Source organism: Harpia harpyja, chromosome 8 (assembly GCF_026419915.1).
Source record: "Harpia harpyja isolate bHarHar1 chromosome 8, bHarHar1 primary haplotype, whole genome shotgun sequence".
In the NCBI taxonomy this organism is placed as follows: domain Eukaryota; kingdom Metazoa; phylum Chordata; class Aves; order Accipitriformes; family Accipitridae; genus Harpia; species Harpia harpyja.
Genome location: NC_068947.1, coordinates 17,735,702 through 17,762,017, shown reverse-complemented (window position 1 = coordinate 17,762,017; position 26,316 = coordinate 17,735,702). Strand labels below are relative to the sequence as shown.

Below are 26,316 nucleotides of genomic sequence, written 5' to 3'. Positions count from 1 at the left end.
GAGACTGGCCCAGAAAGCTCCTGCTGCAAGCCCTCACACCACCTTCCCACCACCAGCTATGCTGCAGACCAGACCACTGGGCAGATCCAGGCTAAAGGCACAGTTTCCCATCGGCTGGTACTCCCCATGAAGTACTCTGAGACCCTCAGAGAAAGAAACAGTACAGAAACATAAACTGCTGCTGTTACTGTCTGCTGGATGCATGTTAAGAAAGTAGGCAGACCTGAATCTATTTTAGACATGCTGCATAAAAATAAAAGATGCTGGTTGACTGTGCGTGTTCTCGTTTTTAGAAAACAAGCTCCAATTTATTTCTTCTCTTTTTTTGCAAATCTTTACAGCCGGAGAGTAAACACATTTCCCTCAACGTCACCTCAATGAAAAGAAGCCCCAACCTGGTTTCAACATCCCCGGACCAGTGCACAACACAGGAATCACACCATTCAGTTAATACCTCTCTCCCGGGGGGCCCTGATCTGACAGCCCTCACTTGCAACCTGACCAGGCCCTCTGACACGAGCAGAGATCTTGACTTTAGGTTCTGCCCAGAGGGCTACCACCACTGACTTTCACAGGATGACTCAAGGTTATAAACACTATAACTGGCAGGCAGGGCTGGCACAACTGGACTTGCCATTGCCCAGAGGTCTCAGAGAGATTTAAGGAGATATGGCCCTCTGGTTTATGTCTTAGTGCTTTCCCTTTTTCTCCTTTTCCATTAACTTGTTCTAGTTACTTTGGAGGTCTTTTACCCTTTTAAAAACCCACATCAAGTTATTCCACTGAAAGACAAACACAATTTTATCAGAAAGTACATGCTATTTTTCTACTTTTCCTATTTATACTTCCCTCATCCACTGCCAGGACACAACAGCTCATATAACTATATTACCGTCTACTTGTTTGCCAGTACTGTGCTCCTCATAATGAACAAATCTTTAATTTTAAGGCATAGTTTGTGTCCATCTACAGTCTCTGTCAAGCACCCATATTGGTGGTGCCCATGCCAAGTCTGGGTATGCCATATTACAGTGGTCATGAAGTGTGAATCACTGACAGTTTTGTCTGGATATACAGAGATCTTCACCACGAAGATGCTGGAGGTGAAAAGTGAAGTGGGACCGTGTTTTCCAGAGACATTGTGCAGGCTCCATCCTTGGAGGTTTTCAAGACCTGCCTGGAAAAGAGCCCTGAGCAGTTGAGTGTGGTACCAGAGCTGGCCCTGCTTTGGGCAGGGGGTTGGAGCAGAGACCCCCACATGTCCCTTCCCACCCCAAAGACTCATTGACCCCAGGCTCACGGGCACCTTCCCAAACAATCATCAATCAAATGCCCAGGACCATGCCTGGCAGACAGGGCAAAACTCCACATGAAGGGGAGATGAGCCTTTCATCAGCATTGGGTCCACCCAGCTATGCTGCCTTGAAGCTTCCTCACAGCTTGTGGAAGGGTTTGATCCAGTCAAACCATGCCTATGACCGTGACAGCTAGATCCTCCTCCTTCCACACCGGCTGCCAAACATGCCTACCAACTTAGCTCTAGGGCCAGCCACAGCACTCCCAACCCATTTCAGTCCAACGGAGCTGAGGACACACTTAAGCAAACAGGTCCCTGCTCAACTGGACGACAGCAAGTGCCGAAATAGCGCGAGCACTCACAAAAACACTTTCACCAGCAAACCTGAAAGCCACTGACTTCCAACAGAGTTCTATAGTACTACTTGGTGGCAGCAGGATGGCAACCTCCTGTTGAGACCCTAGCAGTCTGCAAAGCACACCTCTGTCTACACTCTCATTCCCAGCCCACAGCAGAGCAAATTGGGGGATTTCTGTACATAGCTTGGAAGCCAAGAGCAAAGCATGGCAGAGGCATGCTAAGATAGGATAGTATTGAGAAATGCCACTGTTGCATTTTGCTTTGAAAAGCATCAAAATTACAGGAAATTGTTCAGACTCCCTTTATTAACAAAACAAGAAACTGAGAATCATGATCAGGAAACGCTGTTTAAAAGTTGGCTCTTTTTCACAGTTAGCAGGCAAGGTAAGGAGGTGCAGAACAAGAGCAGGAGAAAAGCATGAAGCAACTGGAAGTGTCTTCTCTGAATTGCAGTCTGAAGTCTTTGGCTTTCTTTTGATACCAGTAAATTTAAAAGAAAATAAAGAGTCTCCAAATCTTGTTCCAAACTACTATTTGGAAGAAGGCCACAGACAAAGCAGGCAAAGAATATATGGTTTGTGATACTCAAACAACGGCCCTGCTCCTGCAAGCCCACTCTTGAGTATTTGCAAACCAGCGGCAACACTGACTGACAATACATACATCAGTGTACATTCATGGTGTTATATGCTCACCTTTGGAAGACCCGCATTAAGGTCTGACCTGAGCCTGCAGCTTCTAACGCCACTGCCACGTGACCTTGCCTTTATACTGGCACAAATGTGTTTTTGAATGCTCAGAGATGCATCATTTCTCTCAGTGATCCCTAAGACCAAGAGTTCATATACAGATTAACTGCTTAAGCAAGCTCAAGGGCAGAGACCTGGTCTGTTTTACTGGCAAAAGCCTTATACTCTGAAAATCATAATTGTTCTAGAACTGCTGATTAATTTTCCTCATTTGCACTCTTTTTCCCCTCTTTTAAAGTCCTACTGTATTGACTTTGTGTGGCAAGGTTTTGGTAGTGGCGGGGGGTTACAGGGGTGGCTTCTGTGAGAAGCTGCTGGAGGCTTCCCCTGAGTCCAACAGAGCCCATGCCAGCCGGCTCCAAGACAGACCCACCGCCGGCCAAGGCCGAGTCCATCAGCGATGGTGGTAATGCCTCTGGGATAACAGATTTAAGAAGGAAAAAAAAGTTTCTGGGACAGACAGAAACGGCAGCCGGCGAGAGGAGTGAGAACATGTAAGAGAAACAACCCTGCAGACCCCCAGGTCAGTGAAGAAGGAGGGGGAGGAGATGCTCCAGGCGCCGGAGCAGAGATTCCCCTGCAGCCCGTGGGGAAGACCATGGTGAGGCAGGCTGTCCCCCTGCAGCCCAGGGAGGTCCACGGTGGAGCAGATATCCACCCGCAGCCCGGGGAGGACCCCACGCCGGAGCAGGTGGGTGCCCGAAGGAGGCTGTGACCCCGTGGGAAGCCCGCGCTGGAGCAGGATCCTGGCAGGACCTGCGGATCTGTGGAGAGAGGACCCCACGGAGCAGGTTTTCTGGCAGGACTTGTGACCCCGTGGGAAGCCCGCGCTGGAGCAGTGTACTCCTGAAGGACTGCAGCCCATGGAAGAGACCCATGCTGGAGCAGTTCGTGAAGAACTGCAGCCCGTGGGAAGGACCCGCGTTGGAGAAGTTCGTGGAGGACTGTCTCCCAAGGGAAGGGACCCACGCTGGAGCAGGGGAAGAGTGTGATGAGTCCTGCCCCTGAGGAGGATGAAGCGGCAGAAATAACGTGTGATGAACTGACCGTAAACCCCATTCCCCGTCCCCCTGTGCCGCTGGGGGGGGTAGGTAGAGAATCCAGGAGTGAAGTTGTGCCTGGGAAGAAGGGAGGGGTGGAGGGAAGGTGTTCTTAGATTTGGTTTTATTTCTCATTACCCTACTCTGGTTGATTGGTAATAAATTGAGTTAATTTTCCCCAAGTTGAGTCTGTTTTGCCCATGACAGTAATTGGTGAGTGATCTCTCTCTGTCCTTATCTCAACCCACGAGCCCTTTGTTATATTTTCTCTCCCCTGCCCAGCTGAGGAGGGGGAGTGATAGAACAGCTTTGGTGGGCACCTGGCATTCAGCCAGGGTCAAACCGCCACACCTGCCTGTTCCTTTTATTTCTTATGAGGCTTTTCAGTATTTGGCTGTTACTTGAATGTTAAAGCCTCATTTGTGATTAAACACAACATTTGAGAGGCGGACTCCAATGCTGCCTGCTGTCACTGTTCCAACTATAAGAAGCTCTGGGAGATATCAGCATATCAGGGCAGATCCTTCTCTGCATAAGTCTGTGAGACCAAAGTTATTTCTCTCCTATTCTATTCCCCACCCCCAAAAATGTGATTAATACACACTGGGATAGCTGCATGGTATGAATAGTAGTGGGTATGTATTAAAGTGGCAATAAATAGGGCAAAGGCAGGGACAACATAGAAATACATTGCAGAGAAATAAAATAGTTCATTTTCATCAGCTGCATTAATTGCACAAAAGCAGTAATCAGAGATTGTATGCTTAAGTATGTCAAGAATGCTGCACTCAGTAACTTGAAGAAATTACTTTTATAACTTGTCCCACTTCCCCCACTGTAGCCGCGCTCAGCAGATCAGGAAACTCTTCAACTCTTCGAACTTAAATGACCATGTTGCACATTTAGGGGTTCTGCAAAAACCAGCTGAGTTATGTGGAGGCCAGCTGAGGTCAGGCCAGATGAAGTTGAGCCAGAACAGAGGGTGTGAGCATCAACCTTCTCACCCATTTAAATGACAGCTGGCTGCAGGAAAAGGGAGCCTCCAACATCAGCCATGGATGAAAGTCCTGGGGAGACCCCTGCAAAAGCAGAATAAAAAGCACCAAAGGCCTCAGGTCTCCTGCACTCTTCACATTAGTTGATCCTGCAGCACAAGTGATCCAGAGCCTCTCCAGGGAGATGCCTCCTCTTCTTCACTCTCCACTGCACTCCCAGCATGGATCTCTGGCTGGTCCTTAAAGCAGGTATCTCCTGTGATATCATCTTGCAGGACACAAGTGAAGAAGCTCTAAAATCCACAGCAAAAAAGCACAAGCCCATAGCTGGCAAGGAAGGGTTAATCAAGGATGTCCATCTATCACTGGGCTTTGGAGTGAAGGATCCTAATAACACAGATTGCTGAGGCCATGGGAGTGTTAAACAGGTTCCAAGACACCTCCTTTCTCCTCAAATCTCCTCAAAAATGACACAGCCAAATGATGCAGAAGGGCAGAGACCAAAGAGCAGGAAGCCCCAGCTGTACATGCCCTAGAACAGGGAAAAGGAGGGGCAGACCTCCGAGTGGTTGCATATTTATGCAGTAACAACACTTGAGAAATTATTTATTGCAGGCAGCATACAGATGCACAGTTCAGAAGCAAGATGCACTACAGCATTCAGAGAGACACCCGTGTCAGAAGCAGGGTGCTGCAAGCAGAGGATACGAGTGCTGCAGAACGAGTAGCAGCCCCTTACAACCAGGAGCCCTCTCCGCAGCAGCTCAGTGCCTGAGACCTCCAGGCAATACCAGGAGAATCAAGAAGGACTGGCCCAAAGTACACTGTGGAGAGGTCAAAGCTTTGTAAAATGTTTCACTAAACTGTTTCCCTCTCTTCAATCAGCCTTCAGTAGAGTCCAAAAGCACTGGGAAGTGGCTGGCTTCCCAGCACTAGGATAAATTGTCCCAATGCACTGGCAAGGAGAGATTGCAGACAGTGGTAGGAAGCACCAGGCTGCAAGAGTTTTCCCCTCTATGTCAAAGCTTCCAAGGGACATTGCTTTTTCCCCTCTATGTCAAAGCTTCCAAGGGACATCACTGATGAACTAAGGAAAAAGTGGCACTGCACAAGAAGAAATCCTGTTGAAATTGTGCTCCATGGGCTGTCCATGACCCCCACTTCTCCTTTTTGCTCTTGTTAAGCAAGGTGCAGCAGAGCCTTTCAGGCAGCCTTGGAAACTGTCCATCATTCCTCAGCAAAAGACTCAGCCATGGGATTGATTTTAGACTCATTAAAAACACTCTTGATTTTAACCAGAGTTCTGGTACCTGCTTAAAGCTGATCATCATGCTTAAAGGTTTTTCTGCCTAGGAGTGAATGGTGACACGTCTTTACTCAAACAGGCACCAAAAGAGAGGAGGGATGTGCACTGTTGGCCAACAGCATCCCCAGGCAGCCACCTGCCCCCCATCCCTGCCCCTCCTCGCCCCACTTAAACCACTCCACATCAGGGCTGCCACGTCCTGCCTACGCGTTTCCACCTCCAGACACCCACCAGCCCTCTTCTAGCACCCTGGCTCACAAAACACAGCTGGTCAAAAAACCACATTCTTATTTTCTGGCCATTTTGGCTTCCTGAACTTGCTTGTTGTGCAATGAGGAAAGCACCAGTACCAGTGCAAGGAGGGGAGCAGGAACACATGGCCCTGATTAAAAGGATAGCTCAAGCTCAGAGCCATGCCTCCGCCACTCGGCAATGAAGTATAGAAGGGAAACAGGGCCAGCTTATGGCTAACCAGGTGAACAATACACGGCTTATATACTGGATCAGTACCTTGGTCTGATTCACAACCACCCTGGCAATGCAGCTGTGTGACAGGGCAGGATGCCCCAAGCTGGAAGTGCCGAAGATTTGCTCTCACAAAACCCAAGCCATACACAAGCATGAAAATGTCACATGTGATATTCCCCTTTCCACACGCAAAAAAAAAAAAAAAAAAAAAAGGAATTAACTTTTGGGCTTGCTGTGAAAGGAGCAACAGCATTAAGAGCAGCAGCCCCTTTGACATTAGTCAATATTTGATATGGTGGAATGGGAAAGAAAGGAAGAGAGAATGAAAAGGACACCTTTTACATTTTTCTCTTTTATTTTTTTTTTAAGATGCACTGTCAGTCTATATCCTCAATAAATGTCTGTGCATCTCTTTATAATGTAAATGTCAGCCTTGCAGTGGATTGGAACCTCGGGATTACTGCACTGGCAGAATTAACGTATTAGACATAAAAACCATAACATTTCATTATCCATTGTAAACTGCATGTGCTTTCACTCTAGGGAAACTGGAAATATCACCCAATTTCACTATCATTTTCTGTTAACTGACTATTCTGCCACGTATTCGCACACCAGCATATTCAGTTTGATGATATATCAGTCTTCTAGTTTCATTTTTCTTTCTCTACAATGCTGACATTTTTTTAAATCAATTTTTTTGTTCTGTTTTTGTCTCTGTGAAGGTACCACACTACAAAACCACTCAGTTGAAAAAAAACTTGCCCTGGAACAAACAAAATGGATCATATTTGTCAAGCTGAAAACACACCAGAAGGAACCTGACCTGACATGTGAAATAAGGGTAGAAGGCAACATGGAGGTAAGAAAACCTCGAACGCAACAGGCAAGACTTTGACTCATTTATAGGCATGCTAGGGTCTAGGGTCAATACTGAGGCACTAGAGAACAGAATCTGTTCCCTTCTGCGGCTTAAACTCCCTGTATTTTTCCTTCCCACTATTAGGCTGGCTGCAAATTCAAAGATTTGCATAAGCCACAGATTTTGTCTGTCTCTTTGAAAGGTCAAAAATTAGAAGCAGCACAAGCAAACACACATGACAAACAGGCCAGCTGGCAGCAATTTGGAGTGACCACATGGAGGAAGTGTGGAGAAGAATAAGGGCAGGAGAGGAGCCTTTAAAAGCCTGGGTCATACATATATTGCAAGTTACAGGGTGCCTCAGGGGAATTTTTTTATTTAATCAGTTTTGTATCTTTGCAAAGATTAGCGACCAATGATCCAGATTTAGTGCTGTCATGTTTCTGTAAACATTTCTGAACATACTTTCTTTGATAAAACATGCAGCTGCTGACACGATTTTTCATATAAACATTTCACTATGTATTACATTGCGTATTTCCGAGAAGCCTTAACATTTTTATTTCTAAGAGACCACTCATTCTCCTCTGCAGGCTATAGAGCATCGCCCTAGGACAGAGAAAGGAAGGGACAAGTTAGCAGAGCAGAAGGAGGGTGGGCAGGAGCTCCAAACAGATAAAACAGTAAAAGTCTTTACCAAAACCACGCTGGTCATTACTCACATGAGGGCGTTACAGAAGTAAGTAGAAAGGTAGGGAAACATTTGTTGTCCTGCGTAGCTTCTGGAATGGAAGAGAAAGATTAACAGGTCAACTTCAAACATCAAGCCAGATGCACACAGCTGGTGTTAATCTGCATGACCCTCATTATCTGCAACAGACCTCTGCCAAACTATGGCAGCCAAAAGCTGGCCAGGTTTTTATCACTAACATCACCTCAACCTATTAATGCAAGGGGGAAAATAACTCAAATCTAAATTGCTTCTCACTATTTGTTACTGTTTATATCTTGCCAGAGCCACAAAACCCAATTAAGTTGGTTTCCCTTTGGTTTGCAGTCTTTGGTTTGCAGTCGGTCAGCTCCAGGCACTCAGGGCTGAAGTATCTGGGGCTGCCAGTCCTGCAGGGAACATTTACTTGTTTAAAAGCAACTCTTTCCACTGGACTTGGGTTTAGCTAATTGTACCATTTCTATTGATCTTGAGTTTTATAAAAAGCTTGGCTCCCGATTGCATGCTGTCAGCAAAATTACTCTTGGGGGCCAAATTGGTTTAGTCTGGATCTCACAAACCAATAAACGGGAAGCACTGACGTAGGTTTAAGGTAGTAAAACAGAATGCATTTAAAAAATAAATCTCTAGAATGCCTGTCCAACTAAAGTAGTAAAAGGTCACTTATCCCCAGCAAATATCATCACCACACGCTGTTCAGAGATTGGAAATGTGAGTTGATTGACAACTCCCTGAGCACCATCCAACTGAGATTTTCTACAGCCCTTCTTCCTGACCAATCATCTTCACATCACCTCAGAACACCGGTTTGTGGGAGGGAGAGCTTGCGGATGGCTCAACATTTAAAATGGTTGTTTTCCCACAACAAGAAAATGGGAAGAGGAGAGCTTCCCATTGCCATTCGACCCACCACAACGCACTGAGCCCTTTCAAAACCCTCTCAGGCTCTAAGTGCTGTAGATGATGTAACATCATCAGACACCTGCCAAATAAATAAGCAAGCTCCGACATGCCTCCCTCCAAACCTGCAAAGCAATTTCCATCCCAGTACGGGAACTTATACCAGGCTTTAATACTGTCTTCACTATATCCCCTTCCACAAAGAAAATCTGTGCCCGCTGCTACAGGAACACGCTTAATCCCCGTAAGCAGATGTCAGCCTCCAAAGCTGAGAAAATGACTTTGTCTTTAGGATCAGGGAATTTAAAATGCAAGAAGTTGAAATGCCCTGATGAATTTGGTAACTTAAACCCCAAGAGGAAGCACCTGCTTTCTGAATAGCCACCCAATTAAAAGCCTGCTGCTGTTTTATGCATCCATAATTCAACATGAACGATCTTTTACTAGTTGACAATATATCAGCTACAGTCAAAGAGCAATGCAGCTGAAAAGAGAGGAGGGAGCTGCTAAGAGCAAACGGCCCGAATCCCGCAGCACTGTCCCATACAGTAGCTCTCAGACAAAAACTTCCAAGCTGGGGTTGCTCCGCAAGGATCCACCAAACTCTGCACAAGCTCCAACAACAACCCTGGAGGGATACCAGTTCACCCCAGCGGTAGATTTGGGGCCCAGATCCACATCTCAGATGCACAGCTACACCTCCCCTCTCCCAGCAACCCAGTCACAGAAATAAAAGCATCTCCCTTCACTATACAGCAGGTAAAGTAAGGCTTCAGTATGCTGCAGGTAAGATAAGGCATCTTCCCATTTATTCACACCAGCAGGCAGGGATGGGGAGGGGAAAACCGAAACAAAAAACAGAAAAAGGGGATTTTCATCAAAAAGTAAACAAAAACAAAAGCCAAGAACACATGGGAATGATCAGCTTCCCTGCAGGATTAGCAACCGCAACAACAAAAAGCAAGAAACTGTAGCAATTCCCTTTGTTGAACTAGAAATAAAGCAGGCAGGCTTCTCATTGCAGCCTGCTTGCCACCATGCCACCCAGGGAGAAAGGAGGCAAGGATGGAGCAGAGGCTGGAGCAGGACCCTCATCAGGCATTAGACAGCAGCTTCAAATATTCAACCCAGGTCCTGATCCACCTTCACGCCAGCTAAGAGAGGCTCCCACCAGTTGCTGGGCCAGGACAAAGTCACTCGGCCATTTACCAAAAAGTCTTGTTTACCTTGTGTTGGTTGTCGCTTTCTCTCAGCACAGACGGGTTTTCAAGAAAGGAATGCTTTCCCTGTAAACAGGCAGACACTCAGCTAAAAATAGGGTCCCCACACACCTCGTGGAGCAAGGACTTGGCAGGAGAGGGACTGTGTCTATAAGGAGTTCAGGCAGGACCAGCAGATCAACAACCTTTCTGGGAAATTTTATCTGCATTACCACATGTGCACGAAGGATATCAGCTTGGAAGTCTTAAAACACGCTAGCATGAATCCTAATGATGGGCAGAACTGTCACTCCGCTACGATTAAAATCGGCATCGATACCCAGGGCCAGGCCGGGTGCTTCCCCCCCTTTCCCACCACCTCGGGAGAGGTGCAGAAAGCCCCGGAGAGAGGCTGCACTGGCCTTGGTGCAGCACTCAGGCCAGCAGCAGCTTCGGAGAGCTGCCATCGCCATGTGCTCCCTGCAGACTGGCTCCTCGAGCACGCTCACACCAAACACCAGCTGCTCTCGTGGAGCACGTGTGCCAAAATCCTTCTCCCACCCCACAAAAGCCAGCCCCTGCCCTACCACAGAAGGCTGCCCCAAAAGCAGCTTCCTCTGACATGAGGCATTTCCCTCCCTCGCCTTGGCTAGGGGCTGAAGAGCACACACGGACCATGAGCCAGACTGAGCCCAACCAGACTTTTATCCATCCAGGCCAGCAAGTCCCCAGGAGAAGCAGACCCCAGGTTTCCCAAACTAGAGAGCAACAGCAACAACAAGCCTGCCCCTCTTCCTCATCCTCGAGTCCCTCTTGCAACAAAACCAGGGTTGGAGGCAGCCCTCACATTGTGCCCATCGCCACCAGCCATGCCGGGAAGCAAACGTGCTGTGGGAGAGGCGGGAGGCATCCTGTAATTAAACACTGCATCGAAACGCTCACGTGTAAAGAGGACAAGTTAAGATTAGGCAGACAACCTCAGTTCTGGCATCTTCTCAGTTTAGCTTGCTTACAACTGTAGCTTCAATAATGTGTATTTAACATAGAGGTTGGGATGCACACAGTTTTTAACATGTCTTTTGAAAGGTCCACAGAAAACCAAATGATTTTTTTTTAATTTAAATTTTTCCATGTAAATTAACCAAAGTTTGGCTAGAATTTCTACAAACAGTTTCCTTACCTTTGTATTTTGTGTAAGAAAAATCTGTGATACCTGAATACACCAAGGTCAGCACACTCCTGTTTTCTCCACTCAGAACTCCCCTCAATCAGAGCTCCAGCCTTCTTAGGGATCCATTTTGTCTTATCTGCAAAGGCCTTTTCTTCTCTTTCGCTATTCTAGAAGCTCGTAGTGAAACCCAAACATCCCGAACAACTACTGTAAACCCCCAGTCCTTTTTTCTGATTTAAGAATGGCTGCAACAGTATAGTATCATCATACAGTACTTATCCTTGAAAACATGTAACTCCAATTCAACAATCCTATTACATATGCTCCTAGCATTTGTACAGAAGAGATTTAGCTCTTAGCTTTCCATTGCTTTATCTCTTTCCGTGTTTGCCAGTACAGAAATTATCTCGGGCTATAGACAGGTCGTGTCCAAATGCCTCTCCTATCTTCCTGCAAATCTGGAAAAAAAAACAACTGTCACGTAGCTTGCACTACCCTGTCAAGCTTCCTAGCTCAGCTTTTAATAGCCACCCCTCTGAAGTGCAGTGGAAAGAGCCGGTTATGCTATCTCCCTAGCATCCCGTCTCTAAGCGATGCTATCAAAAAGACAACTTGTGCAATCAAAGGGTCTGTTCAATCCTCTCCTGAGGAGCGCAGGACAGAGGGAACCTGTGTCACGCTCATAAGGACTGGAGTCACTTCAGAAGTGATGGCAGTACGAGTCTAACAAGCTAAAGGGCAAAGAGCCTGTCTAGACCAGAGCAGTCAGAAGGGGAGCTCCCAAGAGCACAGATGGCAAAAGAACAAAATGAGGGGAAAACAAGAAACACGGACACGTGCACAGATGGAAAAAACCACCTTCTATATTTCAGGGACTTGCCCTAAAGCCTGGGGCTGGGCTGTTAGGGTAAAACCACACCAGCATACCACGCTGCTGGCAGGGGGAAATCACCCTGTCCTGCTCTCTTCTGGCTCTGATACCCCCAACCTGCACATACGTCTTACCTCACAGCCACTGCCAGCTGCCGATGGCCCTTCCCATGCCCGTCACTATTCATGCCAACTCACTGCTTTTGTCAGCAAACTGAGCCACCATCGAGCTGTCTCCATGTCTCAGCAACACACCCACCTCTTGCATAAAAAAAATTTAGAGCTAAAACACTTCTGTTTCATTTATTCCAAATGCACTGTTCCTACAGGCCTATCCTCCATGATAAGCATAGACATTTCTTGAATCATCATCTCCTACATCTAATACTGAAACCCTGTTTTAATGCTGTTTTGCCATACACCTGCTAGGGATATTCTCTCTCTTTCACTGCGGTACCCACTTCTGTGCTCTTGCCCAAGACCTGTCTCTTACCTCATCCCATTTTTTCCTCCTATCACGCCTCCAACACATTCTTGACAACGCATAGTTTAGTCACCATTAGCAAGTCTAAACCCCGGCTATGCAGCATTTGCCAGCAAGACAGCTCTATCTCCGTGAGAACATCAGCCCGGCTTTTTAAATACACAGCTCTCAGCAGGTCTGACGCTGCAGCCCAGGGACAGCCCACGGAGCAGGCAGCGCTCTCGAGAAACTTGCCCTTTATGTACAAGTATTAATGTAACAGTGGCACTTACAGATGCTTTTGACTCATCTTGCAGCAGCTCCACTCAGGCAGCGCTAACTGGAACGTATAATGAGAGGAAAGGAAGGATTAAGACAAATGGGATCTGCAAGGTGGTTTTGTCTGCACTGATCACCCCACCAACTAAATATTGACATTAATACTAAAACTGAAGGGCAGGAGATGTCACTCAGAGTACATTTTCACTATTAGTTCAAACCAAGACCATGAAAGGGACAGCACGACCCAGGGCTGCACATTCCCACTGGCTCCTTCACACCACCCGAATATGGCTGCACCCATGTGTCAGTCAAATCAAGCTGCCCAAAACCACATCTGACAAAACCAGGTCATTTTTCAGCCATGCGGCCTGGGAGTGCTGGTACTGACACAAGCAAGGCAGTAGGAACATGGGGCCCAGCAAAGGAAGAGGTGAGATAATACCGTCCCCTTCAACAGCAACTCAGTCCTGGAGCACTAAAAAAAAAAAAATTTAAAAAAAAAAATCACCCAGATGTTCAAGAAAGTAATTTAATTTTTTTTCCTGAAAAGTCAGCCAAGAGAAACAGGGAGCAGGCTGCAGTCAGCCCCAGCCATGCTGCCTCAACACCACCAACGCTGCTCAGAACAGTTTCTTCTGTGTTTTTCCCAACCAGCCTCTAAGGCAGATTGCTGGTTTGGCTTCAGCACCTGTGGGGAACATCCGATCTTGTCCTGCAAGCACAGCATCCCACCCCACAATGAGCCATTTCCATTAACCAAGCCAGAGTTTCACTAATGACATTGCCCTACCAAAAATAAAAATTTAAAAAAAAAAAAAAAGGCTACAAGGTGCCTAGGAACAATCCCAGCCTATTCTGCTGAGCTGCATCTTCTCTCTACCCTTGGAGCATCGTGAACTCCTTTAATCATGCTGTTTTGCTCTGCCCCTGCAGCTGGACCCCGAGGTATGCCTTTTGCAGCCCCTCACCCCTGACCCACTGCTTCCGACATCTGTTTCTCATCCTCTTCCTCTCCCTCTCTCTCTTATCTGGCACATTCCCACCAGCCTACAAACCCAGCCTTTGTCTTCTCCTCCGAGCAGCACTGATCCCCATGCCCTCTCCCCACCCCTGCTCCCCCCTGTCACCCAGGGCTATTAACTGCACTGTGGTATTCAAACACTGTAAAGTTTAGGACCATATAAAAGTTGGGGGGCGTGGAGGGGTGGAACAGCCATTGCGTGTATGCCGAGCAGTTTTATTTAAAACACAGCTTATACCTGAATCTAGACACCAGCAATTGCAGATACAGTCCTTCTCCCCTCACCTGGCTGCTGGCCACCTGCTAGCACTATGTCCACTTTCCTCATGCCCTCCTCTACACCTCCCCAGGGTACCAGCTCTTCGCTGTCTGCTTCACCTATCGCCCAGCGCGCCCCACGCTGCCTGCCTTCCTCATGGCTCCCACCAGCCATCACCCATCCCGACATCATTCCTCCGGCAGCCATATGCGTGCACGGCCCCAACTCCAAGAGGGCCTCTGGGCAGTACTGCAGCACAGGCGTTGGGCAACAAGACAGCGACGGCAGCAGCCATAAACCCTTTTGCCGGATTCCTGCCTTGTTACCACGTCGAAACGGCAGCTCCTCCAGCCAGCTCTGGCGTTACTGCAGGCACGCCATGCATGCCAAACTGAGTATGCGTTTCCAGAACAGAAGTGACACGGTGCCGGAGGAGCTCACCCAGGGGCACAGCAGACTGTCATCAAACAAGGCCCCGGTGAAAGAAGCCAAACATCTGAAAAGATATGCCGTGACTTGAACTGAAGCATCGCAAGCCTCGGGGAGAAAGTACATGATGTGCCGTGATAGCTGTCATGCAGAAGACCAGACTGGATCGAGGTCTTCACCTTTGGTTTCTGTTCTGCAAGTGATTCTCCAGAGCAAGAGCAGCCCTTGCAGAAATGCATCCTGGCTGAACAAGCTCATCTATGCTCGCAGCAACATGAACTTGCTTTCACAGGTACCTCTGGAAGATCTCCTCTCAAAGGACATTCCCAAGGATTCCTGGACAAAGAGCCGCAGGGGCAGATGATCATCACCAGGTGCAGATGATCACCACCATTGTTCTATCCTCAAGTTTCTATGAATCTACGTATCAAATAGATCAGAGGGCAACCTCCCCTCTGCTTGCATTTCCAGCTTTGCCTTCAAATCAGCCTCTGCAATGTTACTGCTTCTCCTTCCTTACTGCTCTTTTTGTGTCCTGGTCCTGCCCAAGGCTCTGGCCTTCTATTACGCTATTTGCTGCATTGCCAATATTATTTTCTCTGTGCCCACCCAGCCTTTCTCTTCCTTCAAACTCACTCTTTGCATCAGTTTCTCCAAAGACACCATCCTCCACATCTTCCAGTTCATGTTATTGCTTTCTTTATGATAGGGCTGCGAGATCTGAGTTTTTACAGGACTGAGCACATCCATTCCAGACCAATGTCACAAATAAATCCTCTCAGAACAGGAGCAACAGCATCAAACAAGGTGGCAATATGCATGATGTTCCTGCACCAGATCACTGTTTATACACATACACACACATAAAAATACTTGTAAATGCTTTTTGAGAGGGAGGTGGCACCAGAGAGCTCTTCTAACCTACACGATTCTACGATTCTGTCATTTTTTTGCAAGGAAAATAATAAAGACTAGAACTGGAAACAGCACTGCTCACTTGACAGCATACAGCAGAGGTCTTCTTCCCAGCTCCACCATAGGGCCACAGTGTGACCTTTGCTGTGACGTTTCACTTCTCAAAAAATCACAATTCATTCCCATTAATGCAAATATGACATCAAAGGTCTTCTTTTGCAGTGCACCTAGTAATCTACCAATGAAAAACTGTGATGTAAATAAGTAGATAATTGCTACTATGCTTAAAACTGAGGAACAACACTACAGTACAACATATTATTATTGTATCACCTGAAAAAACTTGTAAATGTAAACCAACAGTGAAAGCTCTCACTACTGAAAAAAATATTTCATACTTTTCCCTTTCTTCAGTCCTCTTTGATAGGGTAAGGAGGGCTGACTTATGTGAATATGCTATCTGAATTAGGCGGTTTTGACAGCCATTTCAGCAGTCTCCTGGAGAGACTGGAGCTGGCCATGACTAGCGCCATGACAAACTGGAGACGGGCACGTGGGCTGGAGGCTGAGCCCCTCGGCCCCATCCCAGCATGCAGCCGCAGGCAGTGGGAGCAGAAAGGCCGACTGCGGCTACCGGGTCCACCAGCATCACGGCAGTACCGAGCGCCACAGCTGCCTCTTCGGTGCTGGGAAGACAAAGGTGTCTTTACCAAACTGACCTGGCAAACAAAATTCAGGAACCCCTCTTGGCACCGGCTGAGGTGTAGTTAAGGACAATGAGCTCTGAAGTTCATTTTCGTGGAGAAAGCAAATTTTACCATGGTAGACAATTGCAGGCTCTGTCTTGTTTCAGGTCTGAAGGTGTCCATGCCTTCCACCGGCATTTTCCAAAGGGACAATTTTGCCCCTAGAAAGTAGACAGCTCTTCAGTTAGCACCAGTAAGAGAGCGATGATGTTTAGTTTGATAATGTGACTGTCAGTGGGATTTTGAAATGTCACTCCCACACCTAGCAGATGCAGTTGGCTCATTCCTCATTTTAGAAAAATGTACTGAAGTTCCTTTTGTAATTGATGCAAAATATTTCACAAGGCTGGAGTTTTATTTGGGAAAAAAAAAAACACCTCTCATTCCCTTTCAATTGAAAGGCATTTTAATAAATTCTCTTGAACATATTTAAACTGTTCTATCCTTTTTAAGGATGCTTTTGCAGGGACAAGCTATCTCCTTAAGTAAAACACGTATGGCACAGAGCTAAACTAAAAATGCCCAAAACCAACACAAAAGAGCGAGCTGATGTTTCAGGAAGGTGGATCCTCCACCTGTCATCATTCTTGGCCCTGACTTTGCCAAAACATACATCTGTGAATAACTCTGGAAGGGTGACCCAGACAAATGTTTGTATACGGGAGCTTGAAAATGTAACTTGTGTTTAAACAAGCATGTAAGACAAATCACAACTGGAATGACAGTATAAAAAACAAGTGAGAGGAGACACCAAAAACCTGTGGGAGAAAGATGACATGAGTTCCAGTCAGTTTTGGTACCTTATCTTACAAGTGAGCTCACCTAATAATTTGAGTACCAAAACTAATCTATTAGATGAGCTGATTTGTTGGGGTTTTTTAGTATCACTTTTCAATCCATATAAAAATTGTCCCTCAAACATCACAAACCCACCTGCATTCTTCACATCCTCTCTACCCCTCCAAACCTTTTCCTCCTCTTTGGACAAATGCACCTAAAAGAAGAGGAAACCCTAAAAAACAGCCCCAGATTTACTGTATCTTGAATCCAGGATATATAGAAATATGGATGTGGAAAGAAAATTTATTCCTGAGTTAACACTTCACTCAGAAATAAATCTTTGATTTTTATCCTGCGGCAACTAAATCTCCTCTCCCTGCAAGTCCTGACATTGAACTTCATGGAAATTGGACTAGGCTGCTAGGAAAACTGCCGTGACATTTTCTAAGGGCCCAGATCTATACACCCATATGCTGGTCTTTAACTTCATCAGCTAAACATATTGAATTTGTTTCTTAAGGTTGGAACAACATTATTTACCCTCTGTTCCATCATGCAAAGTTTAAAAGTGAACTCAATTGGTTTTGCTCTTTGTCCTAAAACTAAGGCAATGATCACTTTATCATCAGCTTGTTCTTAAAACTCATCACAGTTCTCTAAATTGCTCTTCTGTTTTCACAGCGGGGTTTGGTTGAATTTTCTTCTTTGAGAAACTGGCTATATACAACTGTATCAGCCCATGAAACAGTCACCAACATTTGGTAGAGAAAGGAAGACAAGCATATCCTGTACCCAAATTCTGTGCAGTTGTTATCCTCCACTACACAAACACTTGGCAGGCTTCCATTATAAAATTTATGCACTAAAATTAGCTCTCACAATTGCAATCAATTGCAACAATCAAGCGTAAGTAATTAAAAAAAAAAGTGAGCATGAAAAGCAATGTTACGGCACTGCAGTGGTTCCTCTATTTATTTATAATTATGTCCAATACAGTCTTTCTATCCATCGTTCATAAGGCTGCAAGCACACAACCCATAAGCAGAGTAATTTCTCAACAAGAAGCTTCCTTCTGCGATGCCCCAGAACATTTCCTTGTCGTTTCATTTTTGACACTCTCTCCCCATCTTGGGGAAGGAGGCTGGGAAGGGACCCTACAAACTCCCCAGTGCAGAAGATGCCCTCCTCCATCTCCTCACACCCCAGCTTTATCCAGCACCTCTTGGGCTGCTTCACGTACGCATGCACACACCCCCTTTTCCTTGCCCCTGTTTCTGCAGACAAGTGACCTGGGCACCGCTGCCCTCTCCACCCTTCCTCGCTCAGGACCCGTCTGTGCGGTGCTAAGGGAGGGGATGGTGCAGCTGCGCAGGACCCCCTCAGGGACAACCCGACCCTGGCTCTATAGATTCTTGCCAGGGCTGAATCCCACCTCCGGCACTGGCTGTCAGGTAGCAGAGCACAGGGGCTTTCCAGGAGGGGTGGGGAGGGATGGGTCCTTGGCCTGGTTTCAGCTGGGATAGAGTTAATTATCTTCTTGGTAGCTGATACATTGTGGTTTGGATTTAGCGTGAGAATAATGTTGATAACACGCTGATGCTTTAGTTGTTGCTAAGTAGCGCTTATCCTAAGTCAAGGATTTTTCAGTTTCCATGCTCTGCCAGCAAGCAGGTGTACAAAAAGCTGGGAGGGAGCACGGCCAGGACAGCTGACCCAAACTAGCCAAAGGGATATTCCATACCATAGGATGTCATGCACAGTATATAAACTGGGGGGAGTTGGCTGGGAGGGGCCAATCACTGCTCGGGCATCGGTCAGCGGGGGGTGAGCAATTGCACTGTGCATCACTTGTCTTTTCTTGGGTTTGGGTTTTTTTTTAATTGTATTCCTCTTCATTACAATTATTATTGTATTTTATTACAGTGTTATATTTTATTTTACTTTAGTTATTAATTCGTTCTTATCTCGTCTTTTAATTCTCCTCCCCATCCCACTGGGAGGGGGAGTGAGCAAGTGGCTGCATGGTGCCTAGCTGCTGGCTGGGCTTAAACCATGACAGTCCCCAAAACAGCACCCGGGCTGCCTGTCACCGTAACCACTTGCAGAGCAAGTGTGCACTTCGAAAACATGAGCCTTATTTTCTTGCTACAGTTTGGGGAGGGATTAAGGGTTAAAAGCCATCTTACCAACCAACAGCAAAGCATCAGGAATGCTACTCAAAAAGATTTTCATGACCGTGAATAACTTTAAGACAACTATACAGGGACTTGGTCGATATGCGGGGTTTTTTTTATCACCCTCTTTGACGCAGATGGCATATACTGTGTACGGTATGGTGCCAGAGCAGAACTCAAAGGCAGCTTTGTACAGATTTTTCCCCCTTGAAACAACAACTCATGAAACTAGTAATAAATGTTATATTGTTTGGAACAAAAAGCAGATACTGTGTATAAACTTCTGGAAACTAAAACACATATGGCAAGAATACGCTAGAGAATATAGAATACTCTAGAGAATGCAAATAATAAAAAAATCCTCTCTATGTAATTCAGTGTAAATATTGCATCTGATTGTCTCTTCTCTCCCACATGCATACAAGCAAATCAATGTCTGGCACCCCACTTTAATGTGAGGAGTACTCCATCTTCTATGTTAACAATCTACATAACTTCTGGCCCCTGAGAACCTATGACCTTGCATGTCATCACACATTCAAACTGAATTACCTGCCACTGTTTTAATTCACTTTGGGGTTTTGGGTTGTGTTTTTTTTAAACAGGTCACAGCTGTACTATAAAAGAATATACATAGATAAATAAGCATATGGTATTAAAGGAACATTTTTAGTTTTGCAAAAAGAATAAGAAAAGCTTGCATGGTACAGCTTGATCAAATCAGAAGCAAAGCCCTCAGGTACTACACATTTGTCTCCCTTTCTCAGTTCCTAACAGCAGATGCTCTTCTGACCCAGACCTATCACACTGAAGAGAAAAATGAGCATAAACTCATCATTCTTTGTATCATCTAAAAGCTATTTACAGTGGTCAACATGAAACAAATTAAGACGATTTGGACACAACAGAGAGCCCACCAACACAAGTTTAAGAATTTTTCCATGGACAACACTTGGCTTTGGTCCAAGCCTGTAATGTCATTTCTCACGGACATCCTTTTGCACCATGAAATTCACGTTCACAATTCACATCAGATAAAGCCAAAGAGGCCTCTCAGCAAAATGTCCAGAGAACCAGCTGACTCTTCGGCAAAGTCTACCATAAAAAAAGGCATATGGGCATGATCAAAAATGGATTTAGTATAATGCTGGTTCATATGACACTAAATAGAAGCTGGTATCTAGCACATCTTGCCCTTATTTTATTTTTTCATTGAACACACCTGTTGTTCTCATTCAAGATGAGGGCTAAGCTATTTAAACAGCCAAGTTACTTTGCAAGCTATTTCCCTTAGCATACAAGCAAGCCCAGGCAAGAGAAAACATTCCTCCAAAACACAGCTACTTCCCAGAGACAGTGCAGGGCAAAATTTGTAGAGTAAATATGCTCTGTGACTTCACAAAGAGCCTCACACTTGGCGTTTCAGTACAGTATATTCCATGATTGCTTCCCCCGCCAAAATGCACATTGCAACGGGTTCCACCATCAAACTCTCATCGGTTTGGCTTTTTTGCTCACAGACTGAGCTGCACCTGCAGGTTCAAGTTGCTGCACCCCTCCACCCCTGCAGGCAAACCAGAAGGTGACTGTCAAAAATGATACTGGAAAACAAGAGCTACAAACAAATTTTTATATGAAAAGTCTTCCAGTTGAGGGATGAAAGTTTCTTTTCAAAGGAGAAGAGTAATCCCAAAAGACCCATCCATCCCGTGGCCATTTACCTGGGAGGATCAGACGTGTCTTGGGAAGAAGAACAGGAACCTGAACCCAGGCTCCCACTTTCCAGCCAAGCCCCCTGATCACTGCCAAGGCAATGCTCATCATTCAAGTCCAGAGCAGCTTCTTTACTCCCTCTCTGATTCAAATCCAGTTTTAAACCCAAGCATAGTGAGAACATTTCTGATTTCTTGAAGCTTTATGGGAAAGCATTTACATTTTCAATGTAACTGCAATTAAAAGTTATGCATAAAACGTAGGGGTGATGTCAAGTTATTTAAAATTCCTCATTTCGAGTTTGCATTAGGAGAAAAAACATATAGGGAAAGATTTTTTAAAAAATATACAAGTTGTAAGGGATAGTTTTAAATATAGCAAAAAAGGAGATGGCTAGAGGAAAGGATTTGGAGGAGAACTGAAGCTGATAGTCAGAAAAGGGGAATATAACAACACACCAGACTGCAGAATGCCCTCCAAAAGCAATGAAAAGATAATCATTGCAAAAAGCACTGCCACAGCAGAAGATAATCAGCAGCTGAACACATCTCTATAAATTCTCATACTCCTGCAGTGTTATGGAAATGCAATGCTATCCCAAATACTGGAATTTTCTTAGACTGGAGAGACAGGGAAAAGAAAATGGCCACACTCCAGAAGCATCTTAAAATATTTCCTGTGTTGAGTAGCACAAAAAAACCAAATACTAGCAGAGACTTATGTCACGTTCACAGCAGGGAAAGATGTCATTAATTGGCCATCCCACTCCTCAGCCTAGGAAGCGTGCTGCCAAGCTGCTCCAGGTACCAGGGGCAAAAGGTCCAAGAGCAGCTACTTAAGTAGATAACTTCAAACCTGGCATGGCCAACCCAGGCACTACACATCTTTCAAGATCAGGTGCCCACTGAGCAGATGACTGTTCAGATAACAAGCTGTAAACAAAATCACACACATGGATACACAGAAGAAATACTTTGGCTTCAAAGGCATTTTTCTTCAGCACGTAAACATTGCAGGAATTTCTCTCATGTCTCAAATAGCATTACTCTGTGCACAAAGTCAAGTCCACTCATGGCACAGTTTATTTTTGTCCAACTATCAAAAACAAAACAACAGCCTTTAACCGCTCAGAGAGACTGCAGTACAACATCCTGAGGTTCAGAGATGCTCTGCAACGACGGGAGAAGCTATTTTTGGAAATCTATCTGGTTGCTAGGGCAAATTCTTGTAACGATACGCACTATCCACCAAGCAGAATCTGGTTTGCAAGTCAGGAGAGGAGGAAAAATGAAGATGAGAGATGACTAACCAGGGTAATGTGAGAAACCAAATGAAATGCCATGCTATACAGAAATATGGTTACGACTTCCATGAAGACTCAGCTGAACTCCTACGTGAAATACACCTGGTTGTTTTGAGCCAACAGAGCCTGGATCACAGGCTTGAAAGAAATTTTGAAAGGTTGTACAAGGCATCCTGCTGCCTCCAAGGCAGGATTAACTATATCTAAACAGTACCTTATGCAGGGCATACCACTACTGAATCATAAGCATTTGTTCATACAGCCCCCTTGTATCAATATTATTTGTCTTTTATACAAGGGAGTAAATGAGGCAGACAGAAATGAAGCAGTTAGCCCTCAATTGCACACTAAGTCTCATGCAAAATTAGGAAATCATTCCGGATGTTCAAAAACCCACAAATAACTGATGCATCAGTTTTCTAGGAGCTGTATGCATGGATATCTTCTCATTTTCAAAATTACTGGAGCCTCAATTCACTTCAACCTGTTACACATCTGGAGAGTCTTACGTATTTTCTAAAAGACCATGACAGTTTTTCTATCCAAATTCCAAGCTTTCAGCTCAAAAAATGTCTTTTGAAAGTTAACAGGGCAAAGATGGTAAAGAAAGGACAAAATGAGGAGGGAGGGATTATAAACTATTTTCCATTTTCTCCACGAACAGCGAAGAATGGAAACTGCACGCTAATGTTCAAAAACACCAGCTCTGGATGACGCAAACTGGAAAACGTTGTATAATTTATACCTTACCACCATATCTTCTGGTCAGCTTTGCGCTGAACTCAACTGAAATTATAAGAAAGTGTGCAGATCAAGTTTAGGAAACCACCATACTCTTCTTGGTAGCTGAGCACTTTGTGTGTCAGAGGAAAGCTTCTGTAATTAAAATAGTATCTCCTTTACAACTGAGAACAGAGAATATTTAGTTAGACTTTAAACTGTTGAGGAGAGGCTTATATAATAATCTCACTTAGGCCTCACAGTCAAATGAACAGTGCCTACCAAGACTTAGTCGAACTTATGCGAACCTTGCTGGTAACAGAAATTAATCCCAACACAACCTGGCATTAAAACTGAATTAGTATGCTCTTTTCCTCCATTTTGACTTCTGAAATAAAAAGGTTCAAATCAATGAGAAATTTCAACACTGCAGAGACCACGAACTAAGTAGAGCCACCAGATTTAAAGATTACTGCTGTAATCTGCAGGAGTGATACTAAGAGCAGAATGACCACCAAGACTGGAGCAGAAACCTCTGCCACAGGTGATGGATGGACATCCAGCGGGGCAGACACCTCCGCCACAGTCCTGGGCAGATTTCACAGGCCTCTGGTCAGCAGGGGTTGCACCTCTCGTTGCCAGAATAACCACGAACCAGGCAACGCACAAGACACCAATTCGTTCTTCTGTGCCAACACAGTGCACCCCCAGCCCCCTGCCTTTACGAAAGAGCAGTTTTCAGATGAAGGTCCATCTGACTCATTTACCTTTGGGCTGCAGATTCCTCACGAACATGCGTGTGACATAGGGATGCCCTGCAAGGGTTGTTCCCGCCCATAGGGTGGCACAGCCCCAGCAGAAGGTATAGACACATGGCTCCAAGGGACAGGCCAGCACACCAAACCAGGCAGCAAGCCCTCCCCATTTCTACTGAACATGCAGAGCTTCAATGCCACTCAGAGCTGAAGCACCTGCCCTCCTTTTGCTCCTCTGCTCAGGAAACAAATCAACTCTTACTTGATGAAGCGTTTGGGCAAGTAAAGATAAGGACATGGCTGAACTATTCAGAGCTCAAACTACAGCTGCCTTCAAACCCTTATCAACCATAACACCAAACACAAGGTTTTGTACTCTTCCAGCTGCCTCCCGAAAACCTCTTCAAATGGGACTGCTTTGCATGTGGGATTTCCATAGCCAGTCACAAAAACCTGGCAATTCTCCATATCCACAGTGCTTTCTGCTGTGTGAGCTCCAGCGGAGTGACCCGCACCACTTGGAGGCAAAGCACAAGCAAGAGTAAGGCGCTCCCGAGTTTCCGCAGTGATCCAAAGATGCTACTCAGGCCCTGTAAGGACCATACTGTGCATGTGGCTACACACATGCAGCTGTTTAAGAAATGGTTGTGTTCACTTTAGGTACTGTTAAAGAGGCTAATGCTTCTAAATAACTCAATTTTGAAAAATGGGGCTTAAATACCATTGAAACCTAAGATCATAAAGAGAAAATCACATGTGCACATGCTCCTAAGAAACCAAACAGCTTTTCAAAACAGGATTTTTCTGACATGCTCCTAAAGAAAGCTTTTTTACATAAACCATCATCAACTGAAGAGCAGTAGAAAGACTTCAACAAATTTGCCAGTAAATACTCCCATCCTACACAGGTAAAAACATTGGCACAAAAGTAATCTAATAACTTCCTAAGCTGATAAAATGCCATTATAAATTACAATAGTATGCACATGTGATATTTGTATCTGAACATATACATGTAACACAATGTACAGGGTTTTTTAAACAACTTCAGGAGAGTGTTTCGTCATACGATGACCTCCCTGTACAGAAAAGACTAAAGGGAAAGATAATCTCTAATCCAAGTGAAATCCACCACAGTCAGGAGACCCATCCTATTGACAAAGACCAGACAGAGAATGAGGAGACCAAGCTTTTATTTCGTGCAGCACTGTTTCCTTCTGGGCAGCCCCACTACAACTCCCCAAGCCTCTGCCGCTCCTTCAGTCACTGTCTTACAGGCAGGCTGACAGCTTATTTATGGAAAGGGCTTATCTTTGCTATGAGTGTGAGCTTTTACCTGCATTAAGGTCCTCATCTCCCTCCAAAGGGCCCCGCAGACAGATAAGCTAGCTTCTCTGCTTCCCGCTGAAAGGAATACAGGTTGATAAATATTGGGAGGGAATCTGCCTGTAGCTTTACTAGACTACATAAACGGTTAAAATATTCCTAGAGCAGCAGGAAGCTTGTGGGGAGGACACAAAATGCACAGCTGCACAAATGTAAGATTATGGAAGGAGGATGGAAGGTACCAGGAGGTCTGAAATATTTTCGGTGAGATACATACACAGGCTCACCCAGTCTCCTGACAAGTACTCTGATTTTAAAAGGCGCTTTAATCTACCTTAGACCTATATAAACAAAGATCATAGAAACAATTGTATATAGCAGCCTGGGAAAGAGGAATACTGGTATCATCTTTCACTTTGTAGCTTTATGTTGGAGAGGAGGGAGGAGAAGGGAAGAGGGAAGTAAAGTAACCACACTCAGCATCACAGCTTGACATGAACAGGCCTGTTTCTTTTGCTACTTTGGGTCATCAGGATAATTAAATCCTTTATAATAGCCACCGATCCGCATCAGACAGCGCGTATAACTGTGAGCCAACTTCTCTAAGTTGCACAAAAGAGCTGCTATGTATTGCAAAATCACCTCTGCGCCTTGCTCGGCGCTTTCAGGACAGATTCTGGCACTGCTACTTCAGCAGCACCATACCATGCCGATGGGCCAGACTGACGGACAGCCTCAGCCCACGCCGGCCACGGAGCCCCACACACGGAGGTCCGGTACCATTTGGGGAGCAAGGTGGTACCCCAGTGTCTGAGATACAGCCTGTCCCGTGCTGTCCAGGGGACCCTGCAGTTCGACCACAGCCTGGATGCCACAAGCGTTTTTTGGAAGAGCTGTGGAGTTGATGGAAAGGTCAGTCTGAGTCGCTGCACTTCTGTTTCCACCCCTCCTCCCCCAACTGCAGAGTTTCTAAATTAATCTGGGTCTTTAGGCTTGTCGGCTTTTATTGCCGTTTAATAAAGAAAAGCCCAGCTTTCACGCTACAAACTACAGGGCTGAAATCCCCAGACAAGTTTAGTAAGTGCTTTTTGCAATTCGCCTTTGCCCTTATTCATCCAAGTGTACTCCCTTAAGTGTCTCCTAAAAATCTAAGATAGGAAATGCGCTTAGTTTCTTCCTTACTTTCCCCTCCCTGCAATGTTTTAATCAAAACGTGCAAGCCAGCTACATCCAGCAGACACGGGGCGGATAGGAACAGCACTGTTTTGTGCGGATTGTGCTCGACAAGTCACATCAGCAGGCTGCAGCCTGAACCAATACCACCCTCCCTCCCCAAATCCTGACCTCTGCTACTTGGAGGTCTCTGACTTGAGGATGCCAGAGGGCAAGAAATCCTGCTTCTGTGCAACAACACATTGTTAAAGGGAAAATTCCTTGGTTTTTTTTTTTTTTTTCTAAATCCTTGACAAGGAGATCTGTGTGT

The 26,316-nt window shown here is 45.5% G+C and overlaps 1 protein-coding gene across 6 annotated transcripts in view; it reads right to left on the bottom strand.

Moving 5' to 3' along the window:
- Positions 1-26,316, bottom strand: part of TIAM1 (TIAM Rac1 associated GEF 1) — a 193,102-nt gene that overhangs the window by 126,599 nt on the left and 40,187 nt on the right. For 4 of the 6 annotated variants that reach the window (XM_052794134.1, XM_052794127.1, XM_052794131.1 and 1 more), the window contains one exon: positions 7,800-7,859. The gene's annotated coding sequence lies outside the window, so the exon portion shown is untranslated. Of the gene's footprint in view, positions 1-7,799; positions 7,860-24,843; positions 24,905-26,316 lie in introns of all 6 variants that reach the window. The other 2 variants (XM_052794126.1, XM_052794130.1) reach the window with 1 other exon arrangement.